This window comes from Caretta caretta, chromosome 8 (genome assembly GCF_965140235.1).
Source record: "Caretta caretta isolate rCarCar2 chromosome 8, rCarCar1.hap1, whole genome shotgun sequence".
Taxonomy (NCBI): Eukaryota; Metazoa; Chordata; order Testudines; family Cheloniidae; genus Caretta; species Caretta caretta.
Window position 1 is genome coordinate 57,826,947 of NC_134213.1, and position 10,406 is coordinate 57,837,352.

A 10,406-nucleotide genomic window follows, 5' to 3' on the forward strand; every position below is an offset into this window, starting at 1 on the left:
AAGTACTCCTGTTCTTTTTAAAAATTCAGTAATTTTCAAACAGATTGTATGGATTTTAGCCTGACCAGTCTTGGTAACATCGTAATAATCCTTTCCCTGTCTCTTTTTCTTTTCTTCCTAGTTCTCCTCTGTTATTCCTTCTTATATGAAGTTTGGTGAAATTGGTCCTTATTATTTTTGTAACTTTTTTGTCAAGTGTTGGTAGCAACAAGGGATGAATTCAAAAAGCTGGGGGGGGGTCCCTCTTAAAAGTAACAAATACTACAAGTTCAGGCCCCCACCCAGAATTTCTGGACTCACTATATACCTTCCCTGGGTGCCTTTAATAGGCAATACTTCCCCATATGCAAGCACTGAATATGTATGAAACAAGAACTTTTTTTTTAGGGGAAATAGAATATGGTCACAACATATTTCTATGACAGATAAACAAAACACTTCCCCATAATACCTTTGGCAGCAGTCCATTAATTTGGCTTTCTATGTGTGCTATGTAATAATATTATGAATACTGAGATGTAAGAATTTTGTGAACACTGTATGTGACATGTTCAGTGAGGGAAGTTATAGTACAGTGGACTACTAGAATTTCCTTTGTGACTGTACTGATTTAACTTAACAGTGGAATATGGGAAGAGCAAGCAGAAAGGTGACACAATACATCTATATAAGGAGACCCCTGGACACACATGACAGACACTTAGCTGCAGGGCAAGCTGTTAGCTTTAAGAATCCCATCTTCAGTATCTAAAAAGTTACAAGCATTGTTTTGCCAAAACTCGGGGCTGGAGATCGAAAGAACATTAAAGAGTTTACAAGTGCTTCCTAGAGGAAGAAGGAGAGGGTTACTAGTCAGAAGCTATCTAGGAAGACAGGCTGACATAGATGGAAAGACTCTAGAGAGGGAGTCTAAGACATTGGGCCTCCCCAGCACCAGGGAATGGTAAGTCTAGAGAAAAGCTAGATATGCATACAGATTAGGTTATTGTTTCAAGAGAGGCTTTCTCTGATTACCGATATCTAGGGTTGCCCACTTTCTAATCACACTAAACTGAACACTCCTGCCCCGCCCCACCCCTTCTCTGAGGCCCTGCCCATGCTCACTCCATCCCCCCTCCGTCCAGTGCTTGCTCTTCCCCACCCTCACTCACTTTCACCGGGCTGGGACAGGGGGTTGGAGTACAGGAGGGTGTATGGGCTCTGGGGTGGGGCCAGGGATGACGAGTTTGGACTGAAGGAGGGGGTTCTGGGCTGGGGCAGAGGGTGTGGGCTCTGGGGTGGGGCCGGGATGAGGAGTTTGGGTGTGCAGGAGTGGGTGCGGGGTCCCAATGGCACTTCCTGCGGCTCCAAGGAAGCGGCCACCAAGTCCCTGCAGCCTCTAGGCACACAGGCTGCCAGGCAGCTCTGCGCTGTGCCTTTGTACCCACAGCTCCCGTTGGTTGTGGCTCCCGGCCAATGGGACCTGTGGAGCTGGCATTCAGGGTGGGGGCAGAACGTGGAGCCTCCCAGTCCCTGTTTGCCCCAGTGCCTAGGGGCCGCAGGGACCTGGTGGCCGCTTCCAGGAGCAGTGCACAGCCAGAGTATGTAGGGAGTCTGCCTTAGCCCTGGACCCCTGCTGAGCCGCTGACCAGAGCCACCAGGGTCCCTTTTTGATCAGGTGTTCTGGTTGAAAACTGATGCCTGGCAACCCTACCAACATCATTGCGATGGACAGAACAGAATTGCAGGGTCTGGACTTAAGTCAGGTAAATCACAGTTGGTACACAGGAGACTGCAACCTAGAGCCTAGTCTGAGAGTGGGAGAATCCTGTGATTCCACTTAAGAGACAGGTCATGGCTTGAGGGGATGCACCTGGAGAGACTGGGAGAGGTCAAAGATGCAGTTAGCCTGGAAACTGTGACACCATCTGTTAGTGTGAACATCCAATAGGTGAATGTCCTTTGTTTACACTTTCCCCATCTGCTAAACGTCTCTCACAGTCTGATGTCAGTGGGAGCATAGCTCCCGAGCCCTGAGATGCACTCAGGCAGGCTTGTCTCCAGTCCCTGGGGAAGTGCTACCTTGTGCTGTCTTGATGCTCCACCCTGTTATAATGACTTCAGCTTTATTTAGTGGCTGGGTAGTCCTGGTTGTTCTCTGCTGTTGTTCTCTGCAGTGTAAGCAAAGAGCCCTCTCTGATTTGCACCCTATCGAAGAGTTGCTTCTGCATTGTATTATATTGAGGAGTCCTCTCAGAATGCTCAGTGTGGGGGAACCAACAGCATGCCGAACCTTTGAACAGAATCCTCACCACAGCAAATATACTGCTGGCTGACATGTTTGGGGGCAGAGCTAAGACTGAGCAATCCCTGCCCCTTCACACCCATCCCTGCCCACCTGTGGGAATAGGGGTATGGCAGCACTGCAGAGGCTACATCTCCCACAATATAAATCGACCTGGCTGCTCTGCACGGCTGCACACTTGGGCCACAATTTGGCCCATTATTATTTATTTTGATTATTATAGTATTACTATATGCCTCCAGAGGGAGAGCTCAAACCTAACAAAGAGATTGAAGACACCTTAAATTTCCTAGGAGTCAAGTGTTGCCAGCCTTAGCTGCACTGAATGTAACTTTGCTCTACCTGTAGTCCCATTGAAATCAATAATATTTCTCACAGAAGGACAGACTGCGGCTCCTTTACTCACAATGAATAGTACCTTATCCCCTGCCTTCCCACAGATCTAGTGGAGTCAGTGGAAGTACTTGTGGGGCAAGGTGCTCTGCAGCATGACTAAGAGTATCACACCCTGGCTCAGAGTACGGCGCTACCTCTCCCCCCCAAAAGAGTTTAGCTGGCAGAATCTGGCCCTAAATGTATTGTCTATTACTCCAGTACTTGTCACAATGAAGTAAATATACCTAATATGTTTGTATTACTATATGTAGAGCACATATTTCTCTACAAATGTTATTGCTTCTCTTTTATATTAAGTTTTACTTTGGTATTGCTGCTGTCACTTAATAAATTATTTCCCTACTGTAGATTAACAGAGCTATAACATTCTGTGCCACAGGCAAATCCTGATACACTACCTTTGTTGAGTAGGATGGCAATGAATTATGATGACTCTTTTATGCAAAACAGAGTCCCAAACTGATTATATATTTCAGTAACTGAAATCTAAAGTATTACTCTAAACAGACATAATGCTGCATATTGTTTTACCCTAGCAAAGCTACCTTTTGCATGAAAGTTAAAGAGGATACTGATAGGATTAATAGCACCACAGTTGATACAGACGTAACAACAGAGTGAGACAAATTCTGTTCACTTGCAGATATTTTTGCAGGCTGTTACCCTGTCCTCTGCTAATATGACACGTCCCTTTGGTAGAAAAGATGGTGTGTTTGGCTGGACACTGCTTTGTGATTTCTTACTGCAATTTGTAATGATTCCTTTGGCTAGGAAGGGTAGGGACAAAGAGACCAAATTCTGTTGATCCAAATGAGGCTAAACTATATTTCTAGGGCCTGCACGTGGCCTTATTTAAATCAATGACAAAACTCTCACAGACTTCATTAGCAGTAGAACTTGACCTCAAATGACTTGAATGACACCAAAATTGGACCAGTACATTCCTCGGCAACAAGGTCATTTCTGGGTTCCCCAATCATCTGCGTGTTTTGTGCCCTATTACCTCATCCAACCTGAATTTTGAAACTAATAAATTTAATTAGGATTACTAATAGATGACCACCACATTCAATTTATTTCAAACCCATTAATGTATTCTTTTTAGAGAGAGCAAGAGAAAAAAAATGTTTTTATGGTGCTCATTAATGTTCTACTTCTCAGGCCTTTTTGTGAAAAGTTCAAGAGTCTTTTAATCTTAAAATCTTTTAAAGTTCTGCCATCCCTTTGGCATAGATCCTCCCTGTCCCTGTGTAGGTCACGCCATGGGAAGCAGTCTTTGGCCTCATCCACAAATGTTACTTTTCCTCTGGTTGGACTTCTCCTGCTGAGAAATCTTTGGTAAGATCTAACAAAGGCAAGTCCTTTTGATGATGTGCTGTCAGTTGGCCCAAGAATTATGCCAATGGAGTGGAGTTGACTGTGTACCAAAGAAGCAATTTATTCTTTCCTTTTTTTAACATGATTTCAGAGGAGAAAACACTTTTAAAAAATCTAGACTGCTGGAGAAATATATTATCAGAAAAATACTTCTAGTAGCTTGTACATGGCCTTGATTATAGAAGTAGTCAGTATAAAAGACTGAAACAGAAAATATGTTATAAAGAATCAAATGAAAACAAATACATGAATACAAAAATGTCTAGGCTAAGTTAACATATTATATTTGTCATAGAAAAATTGTTTGTGAGCATCTATAGTCAATTAAGAAACAATAGGTCTGAATCTTATTTTCATGAAGTCCCTTTTACACCACTCTGGTAGGATAAGAGACTTAAAGTAAATTACGTTTAAAGGCTAGAGCAGTATAGAGAGGCCTTAGTGTAAATGAGAATCTAGCCCGATGTGTATACACCACCTCCTGGATGAATTGTGAGTGGGGTTTGAACCCAGAAGCCATAGCTTCAAAACACTGGTCTCTACCACTTGAGCTGAAAAACTAAGTCCATCAGTTAGGAGCAGAGACAAAGGAAGCTATGCTCTATGGATCAGCCATTCAGGGGAGGGGTGGGGGTGGAAGGAAAACACACTTTCTTCTCTTCTACTATGGGGAATCTCTTATGAATAACTGGATTTCTCATCTGTTATAGTGTGACAGTAGATAAAGGATCATATCCAACAATATTTCTGAACACATATCTTTACAAGATCCCAACAGTAAGTGCCAAAACTTATGGATTTCCCCAAATCCTTGGAGACAGGGCCAACTGACTGGGCCTTTACATTGACTCCTTGCTTACATCAACACGGTTCATCCAGGAGGTAAACTAACCTAGGCTCATTGACTGCTGTTGCCCTCAAGAAACCTTTTCAGGGGAGGGCAGAAGCATTTTCTTACAATGAAAATCTGCATGATTTATTAGGAGAGGATGCTGATACCACATAGAGTAGTCACACCCTCCCAGTCTGCTCGTCCAACCATTTTGCTCCTCCTCACCCTCAGAAGCCAGTCCCTATATGTCTACAATGCAGCAGGGAGTGACTCTCCCAGCATGGGTAGGAAGAACTGCGCTCACAGGGCTTGAGCTAGTGTGCTAAAAATAGCAATGTGGATGTTGCGGTTCTGGCGGAGACTCGGTCTATTCCCCTGAGCTCAGACCCCAGGGGTTGAGTGAGCTAAAGAACTTGAGCTGTTGCCTGAGCTGCAATGATCACACTGCTATTTTTAGCATGCTAGCTTGAGCCTGAGTCTGTCTGCCCAGGCTGGGTAGCTGGCTCCCGGCTGCAGTGTAGACATACCTCAAGGATCTGACAGAGAGAGGCTTGTGGGGGTCTTGAGGAAGCATGCCTCAGAGCAGAGCTGGCTTTTGCTGTTTCTGCACCATCCCACAGCATGGATCTGTTGATTCTACCCCTCTCAGGAGCAGACGGTAACTTACTGAATGACCCTTTATTGTCAAAGTTTTTGGTTGCTCTAATTGTTCTGACCATGGGCTACAATACAAACTGTTGCATGGCTGTTTTGTTGCTGTCCCCATAAAAGAATCTTAGCTGAAAAGGGCTGTCATGAAATAAAAAGATGTAGGTCAGGATACAGTTTAACCAAAAGATGGTGCTGATGTATCTGCAGAAGCCCTTTAGCCATGTATAAAAAGAGAAAAAAAATATCTTCACAAGGAGGTAAATGTAGTGCAGATAATCATACATTTTTAAATAATGAGTATTTATATTTACCACACAGCATTGTAAATGTAAACAATTTAATTTTAACAGATAAGCACAGCTTCTATAAGTGGATTATTAGATATTAGCAGCTCAGTGGTATCTCTCAGAATTAAATATGATAAATGAAACACATTTTCTTCGAGTAGCCTAGCTTTCAAATTTAGCAATTACATTAACTCTTCTTGCTGCTCTCCCCACAGAAGATGACTCTAGAACAGATTACATGCACATCCACAGTTTCCAAAGGATTAAATGCTGATGGACATATTATGCTGATGATAGTTCTGAAAATTTGGCTAAATATTCAATATTATGTGTGCAAAACAACAGGTAATGGAAAGTGAAGATTTCCCACTAATACTATAAAGTCAGGAATTGCAAAATGCAAGGGACTGATCCTGTTCCACTGAAGTTCATGGGAGTGCTTCCAACCTATGCCAGGAAAGAAAATCACCAGGTATCTTCCCCCATGCTTCTACACTCTTCCTGCAGTCAGCCCTCAGAAGAGCATGATGCAGCTTCTAAGCCAGACTTCAAACTCATTGAATTTTGTGCCAGGTCAACAAGCAGTCATTCATTGCCTCATAGCAAATGAGACCCCGAACTTGGCATGTATTATTGATGTTGCAGGGCCAGCATTGGCTTACCTCAAACTGCACATACCACATTCCCTGAACACACATACAAACAATGAGGAAGGTGGTGGTGGTGGGATGAGGGGAAACGGCAGCTATTCTACATCAGTCCAACCTCAAACACAGAAGGAGCTTCAAAGGGAAAACATATGAGGGTAGCCACTTCATCTGTGAGTCAGTAGACAAAACCAACTGAGAAACCCTACCAATCTACAGCCCCCTGCCCCCACCCAGACAATGAAGGTTTTCCAGAAGAGCTCCTGAAGATGATGATTGACAGTGGTAGAGTCCCCAAAAATCATTGGTGGAGACTTCACCATCCATGTAGACATAACTTTCCCCTCCACTGGTCTCATATAGATGATCCCTGGACCCACACAAATGGCTGCCCATACCCTAGATGAGGAGTAAAATTTTCAAAAGTGCCTGTGTCCTATTTTCAAAAGCGACAGGTACTTAGGCAACTAAGTCTCATTGATTTTCAGTAAGATTTAGGTTCCCAATTGCATGTTATTTTTGAAAAGAGACCAGGGCTCCTAAGTCACTTAGGTGCTTTTGAAAATGTTACCATGGCTAGTCTGTGTAGAACTGGACATACAGGGCCAGATTCAATGGAAAGACACCGGCTCACACAAGTTGAGGATCTTGGCCTGGAAATGTAAGAAGTTCACTGTCGGATGAAATCACTGTCACCTCCAAACCAGACATCAGGTTCACCAGCAGGAAAAAAGCTCATCCATTAATGTACTCCCTCACAAGCTTGTAACAGGGTGGCCAGCCTCTTTATGGGCCAGAGGCCTTGGGCCAATCAGCCCTGTCCAATTAGCCCTGCCCTGCTACACCTGTACATGGTGTGTCTTTGGAGGAAAGAAAGCCCAGCTGCGGGGGGCTGGTGATGGAAGTATAGCAGACAGATTGTTCAGTGATGGATGAAAGCCAAGCTGGAGACAGAGACAGGGAGACAGTGTGGCACCCCTGAATGTTGAGGTGGAAGCCCAGGAACTGGGTCAGTGTTGGAACTTTTTATTGCAGCTGAGGCTAGTCTACAAAGAAGAAGGCTAACAGCTGAGTCCAACTGGGCTGAAGATTTAGTTGTTTTGCTATTTTCTGGTGGAATTTAAGTGAAAGATGTTGAGGATCCAAAAGGGGTTGAACTCTGTTATATGGAGGGCCAGGTCTCTCCTGTAGCCAGAGTGAGCCAGAAGCGACAATGGGGAACCTAGGCAGAACTCTGCAATATTACTTCTGGCCATAAAGGGGCATGCTGAGATGACACCTCTATGATGGAGTTTATGGACCCAGCCAAATTCCAGAGCATCCTCAACAGAAACATTATCCAACCCATGGGTCAAGGAATGGAACATCTGATGAGATATTATGGTGGTACACTAACTCACAGATGAGCTGTGTCGATGAAATAGAAAGAAAATACAAATATAATTGTCAGAAAAACTCACTGGGATGAACTGCAACCAAAGGCTTTCTTAAATTGTGTGCTGTAGCTCTGGGAAAGGCTAAGAAATCTTTATTTTCTGGCAAAGATCCACAAAATGAGGAAGAGCAAGGGCCATTCCCTCAATCGTATCCACCACTTACACCAAATGCACTGCTCCATTTCTACCCTGACAAAGAACTTTGAAAATAAGGTATTCCTCTTAATGAAACAATGGACAGTGACAGCTTTGGAAATATATGCAAATTTGATCATGTCCTCCTTCCTAAAAAATCCTGCCCACCCAATCTTAAAGCTTAAAGCTAAGAGTTGGGATTCCTAAACACAGTAATAAGTGTCCATGGATCACAGTTGGTTAGTAGGGACTGGAAGCCTCCTCTAGATATATATGGATCTGAACACACGACTTCCAGAGCTAAAAGTTTTCTTCCTAAAATTCTGCTGTCAAGACTGAAGAGAATGTTGGAGTGATTTCTCTGCCTCTGATGGAGTTTAGCTCCTTTCTGGATATTGTTTAATCATTCCTGCAAAAGACTACGCCCCTGGAGCTCCACATCAAATATTTTGCCTTGGAATGTTCTGGGATGCATCAAATCTCAAGTATTTAAAAATAAATAAATAAAGAGAAATCCTTTAGAGAAATAAAGGGAAAATAACCATCTCAGGACCCTCCACCATCACCACAACACAAAGCTTTGTGTCTCTCATCCACATCTCTAATTACATAGGTTGGAAACTGTTCTATACTGTTAGCTAGAGGTGATGGGGGTTAAAAATGGGGAAAAGAACTTTGTGAACCAATTGTTGTATTTTCTCCCTCTAATTCTGTCATCCACCTGCCTTTCTGGGGGCAAATCCCCCTCCATGAGCGTGGCAGGTGTGCAATTTAGTGGCTGCTTACTTAGGTTTTAGTAGTTAGAAGGTGATTTGCACTAGATGCCATTTGATGTCCAGGCAAAGATCTGTTTTTGTGAGGCTGACCTTTAATTTTGGTAATGTGTCTAAGGAATTCAAAAGGTAAGACTAAAAACACCTAAGTGAATGGATGAGTAATTGATATGACTGCTTATCAAATGGTGTTGCTGGCTTTCTTGGTCAGGGATATTACAAAGCTCTTTTTATATGAAAAGGAAAACCAATTAATAAATTCATGAGGCCATCATTTTTCCTCTCTGTGGGCACATATACACATGGGGACTGTCACAAGCTAAAGGGAACAAAAAACTGGGACCCACTTCTTTAAAGATTGGCAGCACAATGCTGTGTTGTACTGTCTTTCAGCAAAGGTTTCACTCTGTTTATTCCACTCACAAGGATGCAATTAATGGTTGAATTTTTTGAAAGGAAAACCAAATAGTTTGCTTCCTTTTAACTTTTTAAGATGCAGAGTACATGTTGCCTGTTGGTAAAATGATCTAGATTAAGCCACTTTCTGATAACAGTTCAAACCTCTTTCAGATTTCTGGCATAGTGTGAGAGCAGGGGTCACTGTATTTAGTAGTCTAAATTCAAATGTATATCATGTGCCAATAATGTCATGCAAATCTTTGTTTTAAACCAAGCTGACAGCATGCTTTTCATTCTGGTTCACAAGCAATCTTTTTATGCATTGCTTTTCACTGTATTTATTCCAGACATAGCCACACAATTGTTATTTGTGTTTTGTCTACTGTGCAAACATGCTGATCTATAAATGTAATATTTGTGGAGAAAGGTCAGCAAAAAGGTCTTTGCAGTTCCATATCAGCTTGCTGTTGAATGCATAGAAATGTCTTCATCACCTGTAATTATTTCAACAACACTAATGAAGGAAATAATTTATGTGGGGAGGATTTACTTTTCCTTGTCATCATGCAAGGGGATAGAATTAGGAAATAGAAAAGATACGAACCATTTGAAAAGGAAAAAGAATTGAATATGTGTCTGATCCTGCTAAGTGCTGAGGTTAAAATACTTTCATTGACATCAATGAGAATTGAAGGCATTTAGTGCTCTACAAAAGGCACTTCTGCAGGATTGGGCTCTAATGGTCTGATTTTTAAAATAATCCAACCCTGACAATTGATAACAGGGATGCTTCCATTTGCAAATAAAACGGCTCATTAAAGACTATACATGTCAATTATAAATCAGTTCCATTGCTTTGGGTGAGTTGTCTTAGGGGTTTAAAACTTGTATGTTGCACGATCTAAATATACTCCAGGAGCAGATATTTTCCTGCCTTCAAGGATAAAGAATTTCCCTCGGACTTCATAGACCAAGATAATTGCATATAATCGAAAATGAATATAAATTCCAAAACAGTTTAGAAATTGAACAGATGATTTTTTAAAAACATGTAGAAGTACATAATGCAATTCTGGGAGATGCTAAGCCATAAACAAATCTTGCACTACTAGATATAGTATGTAATATTTTCTTTTGATGGTACTTCTAGCAGCTGTCAAGTAAAAACAGACTATGAAAAATATGGAAT